This window comes from Bos grunniens, chromosome 21 (assembly GCF_055505025.1).
Source record: "Bos grunniens cultivar Pamir isolate PY7600 chromosome 21, Bosgru_T2T1.0, whole genome shotgun sequence".
Taxonomy (NCBI): domain Eukaryota; kingdom Metazoa; phylum Chordata; class Mammalia; order Artiodactyla; family Bovidae; genus Bos; species Bos grunniens.
Window position 1 is genome coordinate 59,565,779 of NC_141185.1, and position 8,435 is coordinate 59,574,213.

The 8,435-nt window shown below is 43.6% G+C and overlaps 1 long non-coding RNA gene across 1 annotated transcript; it reads left to right on the plus strand.

The window, feature by feature from the left end:
- Window positions 1-1,034: 1,034 nt before the first annotated feature.
- On the plus strand, window positions 1,035-6,204 carry LOC147349790 (uncharacterized). Its single transcript, XR_015150203.1, has 3 exons — window positions 1,035-1,226; window positions 3,333-3,405; window positions 5,224-6,204. It is a non-coding gene; the product is annotated as an uncharacterized LOC147349790 (long non-coding RNA).
- Window positions 6,205-8,435: the final 2,231 nt, after the last annotated feature.

An 8,435-nucleotide genomic window follows, 5' to 3' on the forward strand; every position in this document is an offset into this window, starting at 1 on the left:
GTGTGGGAGCAGCTGTAGTTACAAAAGAGTTCTGAAAGTTTTCTGCTTATCAAGGAGCAATGACAACTGTCTCCTCGTGCTGCGGAGGATGTGACTGGATCCTCCTTTGTGACTGGATGTGGGATATGTTTCTGGAAACTTAGCCTCAAATCTGTTTCTCCAGTTCCCTCAATTATTCTGTGAGTTACTAATGTCCTTTATTAAATCTACTTTCCACTTAAACCAGCTAGAGTAGATTGTATTGTTTGGAACTTATAACGTTGAACAACACAGACAGAGGAAAGACAGAAGGAACTCACGCACTTCCTCTGAGCAAGTATTAGTTGCTCAGTTATGTCTGACTCTGTGTGATGCCATGAACTGCAGTCCACCAGGCTCTTCTGTCCACGGAATTCTCCAGGCAGCAATACTGGAGTTGGGTAGCCATTTCCTTCTCCAGGACATCTTCCCAACCCAGGGATTGAACCCCATCTCCTGCATCGCAGGCGGATTCTTTACCATCTGAGTAGCTTGAAGCTATTTCTCTGATGAGTTGTTGGTTTATGCCAAGACCACCACCACCATGACCAGCCTTACCCCCATAGGAACTGTCTGGCTCCCTACAGAAGGGACTGATGCTTTCTTGTGGGAAATACATCTAACATCTCCCAGCATGGCACATTGTCAGAAAGCAGAAGTTTGGAGCTGTGTCAAGCTTCTCTATTTGGGCAAAAATAGAAAGAGAACCTCAGTTTTCCCAACAGAAGCTCCATCATGCTGAATATGGATCTGTTCTGTTATCAGTAGATTTGGAAACATGATTCTTTACAATAACACCCAAATCCCTGGAAGTGAAAAATGGCAAAATCATACACAAAGGTTTTCTACTTCCCTAGAGTTGTGTTTATTTCTCTCTGCTGATTCCATTCTGTCAGATAAATTCAGACTCCATTTCATTTCATTAAAGCAAAATCTGTTTAATGTTGTCCTCAGTTAAATAAAAAAGTTTTCCACTCAAATATTATTCTTGTCTAAGAACAAAGGATTAGGGTCAGAGCTGAGTTGGTGAAGTGTACGGTGGCCTTGGCCAGGCCCAAGCAGAAAGCTGGGAGAACCCAAGCACAGCTCATGCTTTGGTATAAGGTATAAGGAAGGCAGCATGGACTATCAGACTCGGTGGGGACATCCAGAAGACTGTGGTCCAGGCAGATGTGTGAGGAATCAGGAAGGGCTTGAGTGCAGTACAGGTAAGCAGGTAAGAGGGGGCAATTCGGGAACTCTAGTAATAGGTGACAGGGCTTCCCCCGGGGGCTCAGCGGTAAAGAATCTACCAGCAATGTAGGAGCCCCAGGAGACTCGGGTTCTATCCCTGGGTCGAGAAGATCCCCTGGAGAAGGAAATGGCAACCCACTCCAATATTCTTGCCTGGAGAATCTTATGGGCAGAGGAGCCTGGGGGGCTACAGTCCATGGGATCTCAAAGAGTCACACACAACTGAAGTGGCTTAGCACACAACAATAGGTGACTGGTCCTTTTTCTTCCAACCTTGAAGAAGTTATATTGAACACTGTCAACCATGACTTCAAAGTAGCAATGAAAATTTATTCAGGCAAAAAGCAACAGAAAGTTAGATGCCTTTGGAAGCCATAATGCCTCTTTTAGGCCATTAGAGTGTATTACTTAACAGTACATTGCTCCAGAGTTTATAAATTCTGATGAAAGTTTTGTATGACAACTTTCTTCTCTTTCTATCCTTTGTTCTTGGAACATACAATCGAGAATGGATAATTGAAACTGAACTCCGTTATTCACTTTCAGTTTAACTGCTCAGTCGTGTCTGACTCTTTGCAACCCCCTGGACTGTAGCCCACAAGGCTCCTCTGTTCATGGGATTCTCCAGGCAAGAATATTGGAGTGGGTTGCCATTTCCTTCTCCAGGGGATCTTCCTGACCCTGGGATCGAACACAAGTCTCTTATGTCTTTTACACTGGCAAGGGGATTCTTTACTACCAGCGTAGAGGGTAATTCTAGTTCACAGTGAGTGTGTTAAGATCCAACCTTCTCACTATGTATCTTTTTTATTCTCATTAATATCCAAAAGACAGAAATCCAACCCTAAAGACATCTGATAAAAATGAAAGTCTCAGAGTGAAATACAGATGATAATCCAAACTAATTTTCAGTTTTTTGAAAAAAGAAAGTATTTTTTTGCTTTCTAATGTTTTATATTTTATATAATTTTTATAGAAATTAACAAGCACAGTAGCTTTCTAATGTTTTATATTTTATATAATTTTAATAGAAATTAACAAGCACAGTAGCAAAATTTGCAAACACTTCCACTTTCCAATCTTATCCTATTCCCTCCAAACTCACTCACATTTGCATGTTTATATTACTGATAAAATGGCAAAAAGGAATTTTTTGATCCAATAACTCCACTTCTAAGGACTCAGTCTGGGGCTGGGGGAAATTATACAGGCAACCAAATTATATATGCAGGATTATATATATTAAATAATAACAGTCAGAAATAACCTACTTATCCAAGAATAAGGAAGTTATTAATCTCTATTATGTAAAACTATAATAATAATTATGATGAATATCATATAATTATTAAAAATAATAATTTAAAGAATATTTGAAAGTAGAAAAATGTTTATGAAGTGAAAAAGTAATACACCAAACTGCATGAGAGTGATCCTAGTCATGTGTATTTTTTTCTTAACAAAATTCATATGTGTTAGTGAAGAAAACTGGAAGAGATAGTGTCAAATTATTTTCAGCAATAGACTTTTCAATGAGTTTTTGTTTTCTTCATCGTTTTCCTAATTTTCTTTCTTATTGTATAATATTATTTTATATAATTGGAACAATCAGTAGATACAACTTACAATTACTGAAGTAAATTCAAATACTGACCAGGCAACGGCTCTTAACCTGGAAGGAGGGTGGTACTGGCTAGAGCAGGACAAAGTGAAGAATGGGGGTCTCAGTGGTGAATAGTCTAAGAAAAAAATATATTTTATTGTGAAGCTATTTGCTTCATATTCTGAGAGCAGATTTCTGAAGGTAGCAGAAATCTATTTTTCCAAAGAAGTAGCTAGAAATTACCTCTTGTATTCCTGCCAGCCCAGTTCTCTGCCATTATTCCCTCTTGCAATCCCTGCTCTAATCTCTTTGCAAACTCCTCTTATTTTGTGAAGATGTTCATTCCTCTCTGGACCTATCGTATTTGCTCTGTGTTTACTATGGCAGTCTCTCTGTGCCTTATGTGTCCAAATCAAAAGTCTGAGAATTTGGTTTTACTGTGGAAAAAAATATTTGAAATTTGTTACTGTCTTGGAAGGTCTTCCCTGGTGGCTCAGACGATAAAGAATCCACCTGCCTGGATGAAACTGGAGCCTATTATACAGAGTAAAGTAAGTCAGGAAGAAAAACACCAATACAGTATATTAATGCATATATATGGAATTTAGAAAGATGGTAACGATGACTTATATGTGAGACAGCAAAAGAGACACAGATATAAAGAACAGACTTTGGGACTCTGTGGGAGACAGCGAGGGTAGGATGTTTTGAGAGAAGAGCATTGAAACATGTATATTACCATATGTGAAATAGATCACCAGTCCAAGTTTGATGCATGAAACAGGGCACTCAAAGCCAGTGCACTGGGACAACCCAGAGGGATGGGATGGCGAGGGAGGTTGGAGGGGTTTCAGGATGGGGGACACATGTACACCCATGGCTGATTCATGTCAATGTATGGCAAAACCACCATAGTATTGTAAAGTAATTAGACTCCAATTAAAATAAATAAATTAATTTTTTAAAAAAAGACTCCATTTACCAATGCAGAAGACTCAGGTTCGATCCCTGGGTTGGGTAGATTCCCTAAAGAAGGGAATGGCAACCCACTCCAATGTTCTTGCCTGGAGAATCTCCAGTATTCTTGCCAGATGAGCCTGGTGGGCTACAGTCCATGTGGTCACAAAGAGTCAGACATGACTCATTGCCTAACACAAGACCTTATACATGTAAGTACTCTTTTGGATTTAATTTCAATGTGTGCTGTGCTCAGTCGTGTCTGACTCTTTTGCAACACCATGGACTGTAGCCCACCAGGCTCCTCTGTCCATGGAATTTTCCAGGCAAGAATACTGGAGTGGGTTGCTTTTCATATGAGGTAGATACAGTTGGTTATGCTTTTGGTCATGATGATGAAGAATGGTCCAGTTTCATTATTTGTAAAGTGAGGAAGTGTCTGCTTCATGGGAGATGATTGTATATAAAGTCTGTAACAATGTCTGGCAATGAATAACTTTTAAAAGTTTATGTCCCATTGTGATAGCTAATGCCTAGAAGATAGACTATTTGAAAGGAAGAAAGTGATATATAGCAATGTCAATGCAACACCATGGAATCATAGAGGGGCAGCAAAAGGGTGCAGGCTCAAGCTAGACTGCTTGGGTTTGAATTCCTTGTGAAACACCGATCAAATTACGTAATTTCTTTATGCCTCAGTTTCCATACATTGACAACAGTTGCTGCTTTGTAGGGTTGTGATGAAGATCATGCCAACTGGTTCGGAGGATATCTGGCAAAACAGTAATCACTATATATTTCTATTACGACTTGTTTCACAATAACACAAAGAAATTGCCTAGAACGCAGCACTACCTGCTCTGTGAAGTTCCCTGGGGGCCCAGAGTCATGTGATGTGCCGTCTGCAGGGTGCTCCCTTCACGCACAGAGGTGGCACTTGTTTCCTCTGTCCATAACTAACCAAGTTCCTGGCTGTGCCTTATTCATTTTTGTGTCCCCCAAACCTAGCACCTTTCAATGATAAATCCACTTTCAATGATAAATGTCACTAAAAACGGGCCATGACACTTACCGATTATGGACAATTGATTTTATTATTGTAAGCCTGTTTTATTCTTCTCCCCCCACCCCCACACACAGAAAGTGTACATTTTAGGGTGATTTGGGAAGAAAGGAAATATTTCACTTCACCCATTGAAAGATATGAATAAACCTGAATTTAGGCTTAATTTTAATAAAATCTCTATAAAATTTTTAGCACTTTGGTGATTAAAATTCTATCACTTGCTAATTATAGAAACATTTCCATTATTCTGATTTGAGCCACTGAGAGAACCTTAAGTGGAAGCTATTTGACTAGTTATTTCTATGCTGATAAGAAGATAAACCAATTTCCCCCTCTGTGTCCACAGGTTCCTTCTCTAAGTCTGAGCCTCTATTCCTGCCCTGCAAATAAGTTCATCAGTATCATTTTTCTAGATTCCATATATAGGAGTCAATATACGATATCACCATATATTATTGTCATATATAATATCACAATATATGATAATCTCCCTGGCAAACTCTGGGAGACACTGAGGGACAGGGATATCTGGCAAGCTGCAGTCCATAGGGTCACGAAGAAATCAGACACAACTTGGCGACTGAACAACATATGATATTCATTCTTCTCCTTCTTAACGAGTTGAGAGAATAGCATTAACATATATACACCACCACGTGTAAAATTAAAAGAGACTCCTTGGAAGGAAAGTTATGACCAACCTAGACAGCATATTAAAAAGCAGAGACATTACTTTGCCAACAAAGGTCCATCTAGTCAAGGCTATGGTTTTTCCAGTAGTCATGTATGGATGTGAAAGTTGGACTATAAAGAAAGCTGAGCGCCAAAGAATTGATGCTTTTGAACTGCAGTGTTGGAGAAGACTCTTGAGAGTCCCTTGGGCTGCAAGGAGATCCAACCAGTCCATCCTAAAGGAGATCAGTCCTGGGTGTTCATTGGAAGGACTGATGCTGAAACTGAAACTCCAATATTTTGGCCACCTGATGTGAAGAGCTAACTCATTTGAAAAGACCCTGATGCTGGGAAAGATTGAAGGCAGGAGGAGAAGGGGACAACAGAGAATGAGATGGTTGGACAGCATCACCGACTCGATGGACATGAGTTTGGGTAAACTCCAGGAGTTGGTGATGGACAGGGAGGCCTGGCGTGCTGCAGTCCATGGGGTCTCAAAGAGTCGGACACAACTGAGTGACTGAACTGAACTGAACTGATGTGTAAAATAGCTAGCTAGTGGGACGTTGCTGTTAATACAGGGAGCCCAGCTCAATGCCCTGTAAAGACCTAGTGGGGTGGGATGGGGGCTAAGGGATGGGAGGGAGGCTTAAGAGTGAGGGAATGTATATATTCTTAGGGCTGAGTCCCCCTGTTGTGGGGCAGAAACCAACAGAACATTGTAAACAATTATCCTCCAATTAAACATAAAAATATAAACCAACTTTCAACCTCTGTGACTCACGCCATAAATCCTGGGTACACAGAGCAGAACTCTGTGGGAACACAGCAATGATATTATGGGACTTCTGGGTCCAGGGACCCTGAGGAAGTCACAGAACCTCTCCGGGTGGGACTGATGTTCTTTTACGCAATAGGGCTGCCAAACCATCTAGAAAGATGAAAGAGCGACGACTGAATAATTCGCCCAATTCAGAAGGTGGCAAACAGCAAGGAGGCGCTGAGGAGATGCCTTTAATTCAATGAGTAACTAAAGTTTATTTGGTTTGAAATTTCTAGATGCTTCCAAAACAGCGCTGTCTAAATTTCCCTAAACAACTACAAGCCATCCTTAAAACTGTTGGCTGAATGGCCCGTTCCCAGGCAGAGTCGTTTCAAACCCGTTCAGCTCCACGGATCTCCGCCTTCTCATATCAAAGAGGGCTTCCCGCTGAGTTTGTTTACACCATTAAATTTCCTCAAATGTAAAGCCGAGAGAATTTTTCCAGGTGTTCAAATTCCTCGAGGGTGGGGAGAGTGCGGAGCCCTATATTAGATCAATACCACGCTAGAGTGAAACACAAAGAACCTTTTTCACGGTGTGGCCCCCTCTGGAGATCTCTATTTTGGAGGCAGCCTTGGCAGGGCCCGCAAGGCTGGCTGTCACTCCCCTGTGACACCGATGGCCCGGCCGACCACGGCGGGTCCCGCCGGCGCAGCTCAGGGTCGGGGCGGGATCCAACCCGGCGCCACATGCGAGAAGCCGAGATGCGGCGCACCCGGGGCGGGTCTCCCACCGCCGCGTCCCAGAGATCGGCCCGGCCCACTCCCTCCCAGCACCCGGTTTAAACAAGCAGAGATGGAGATTCCAACGAGAGCGCTCGGGTGGAAATCCGAGCGGGAACCCGGGCTTCTCCAAACCCAGGTGGAAAGAGCTGGCAAGGTCACCCATTCAGTCACCAGGTGGTGCATTTAATTTAAAAGGAGTGTTAACCTTGTTTATACAAAATAACACCAATATGCCGAGAAGCAGTAAATCTATTGTCGTTAAACAGCGGGGAGCCTCTGGCGCTGGCAGCCTGCCCACCCGCGACGTGAACCCGGCTGGCACCAGGCGGCGAGCGCGCGGGCCAAGGCCGGCGCTGCTAGCCCGCCCGCCTCCCCGGAGAAGGCCGGAGCGGCGCCCTTTCCGCCCTCCAGATGACTCTTTGCATTCTTGTCAAATATATTTAGAACAAGAGGTGTCCACTTAAAGGGAAACATTTGTTAATCACTTAAATGCAGGCGCTTGGCAGCCCTCCAGTTTCACCTTTATAAATATGTAGGATCGGGTTCCAGTTAAGTGGGGAACTCCCGGGCAAATTCTCTTTGCTCTCCGCGTCCCCTCGAATTGACCTAAGGTGAATGTCCCTCGCACCTTGTTAATTTTCTGTCCCAGCGGGCTTTCCGGAGTCGATGCCAGCCTTCTATCTGCTCGTTGACGGAGATAAATAAATGATGCGCGGCGGAGGGAGAAAGAGAGGGATGTTTCTTGAGGCAAGGGACAGATTAAAGTGAAATTTCTGTTGACCGAGGCCCTGGCGTCGACATCCCCCCCTTGTTTACCAGCAGCTGTCCCCCTTAATGACACTCGGATAACTTGCGAAGGCGGCCCTGCGGGAGGGGCTGTGAAGCAGATAAAAGGGCGTCTGTTTAAACAGACCAGTCCTCGACCCCCAGCTCCTTCGTTTAACAATCGGGGAAACTGTTCAGAAGAGACAAACCCTGGGAGCAGAGGTTTTTAATTCTCCCACTTTTGGGGTTCACAACCTAAAACCTGGGGTTATCCCTGCGGGTCCTCTGCCGAGTTGATGAGTATTCCAGGAGTGGAGGCTTGGGGTGGGGGTTCTGGGCGGGTGGGAGGGCTGGGGGGTCTAGGGTGGGGGATGGGCAAGGGACGCAGCTGGGGGCCAGGTGAGAAGGTCAGAGTGAGGTGTCCTGAAGGACTCTTGGTTTTCTTTGAAAAACAGGGATCCTTCACCATCCTCCACAGGTCGTAGTAACTAACGAGTCAGAGACAAGGTCTTTAAGGGCCGGTTCAGCGTTAGGGGTTAACCGTGTAAATTGTTGTTCAGTCGCTCAGTCGTG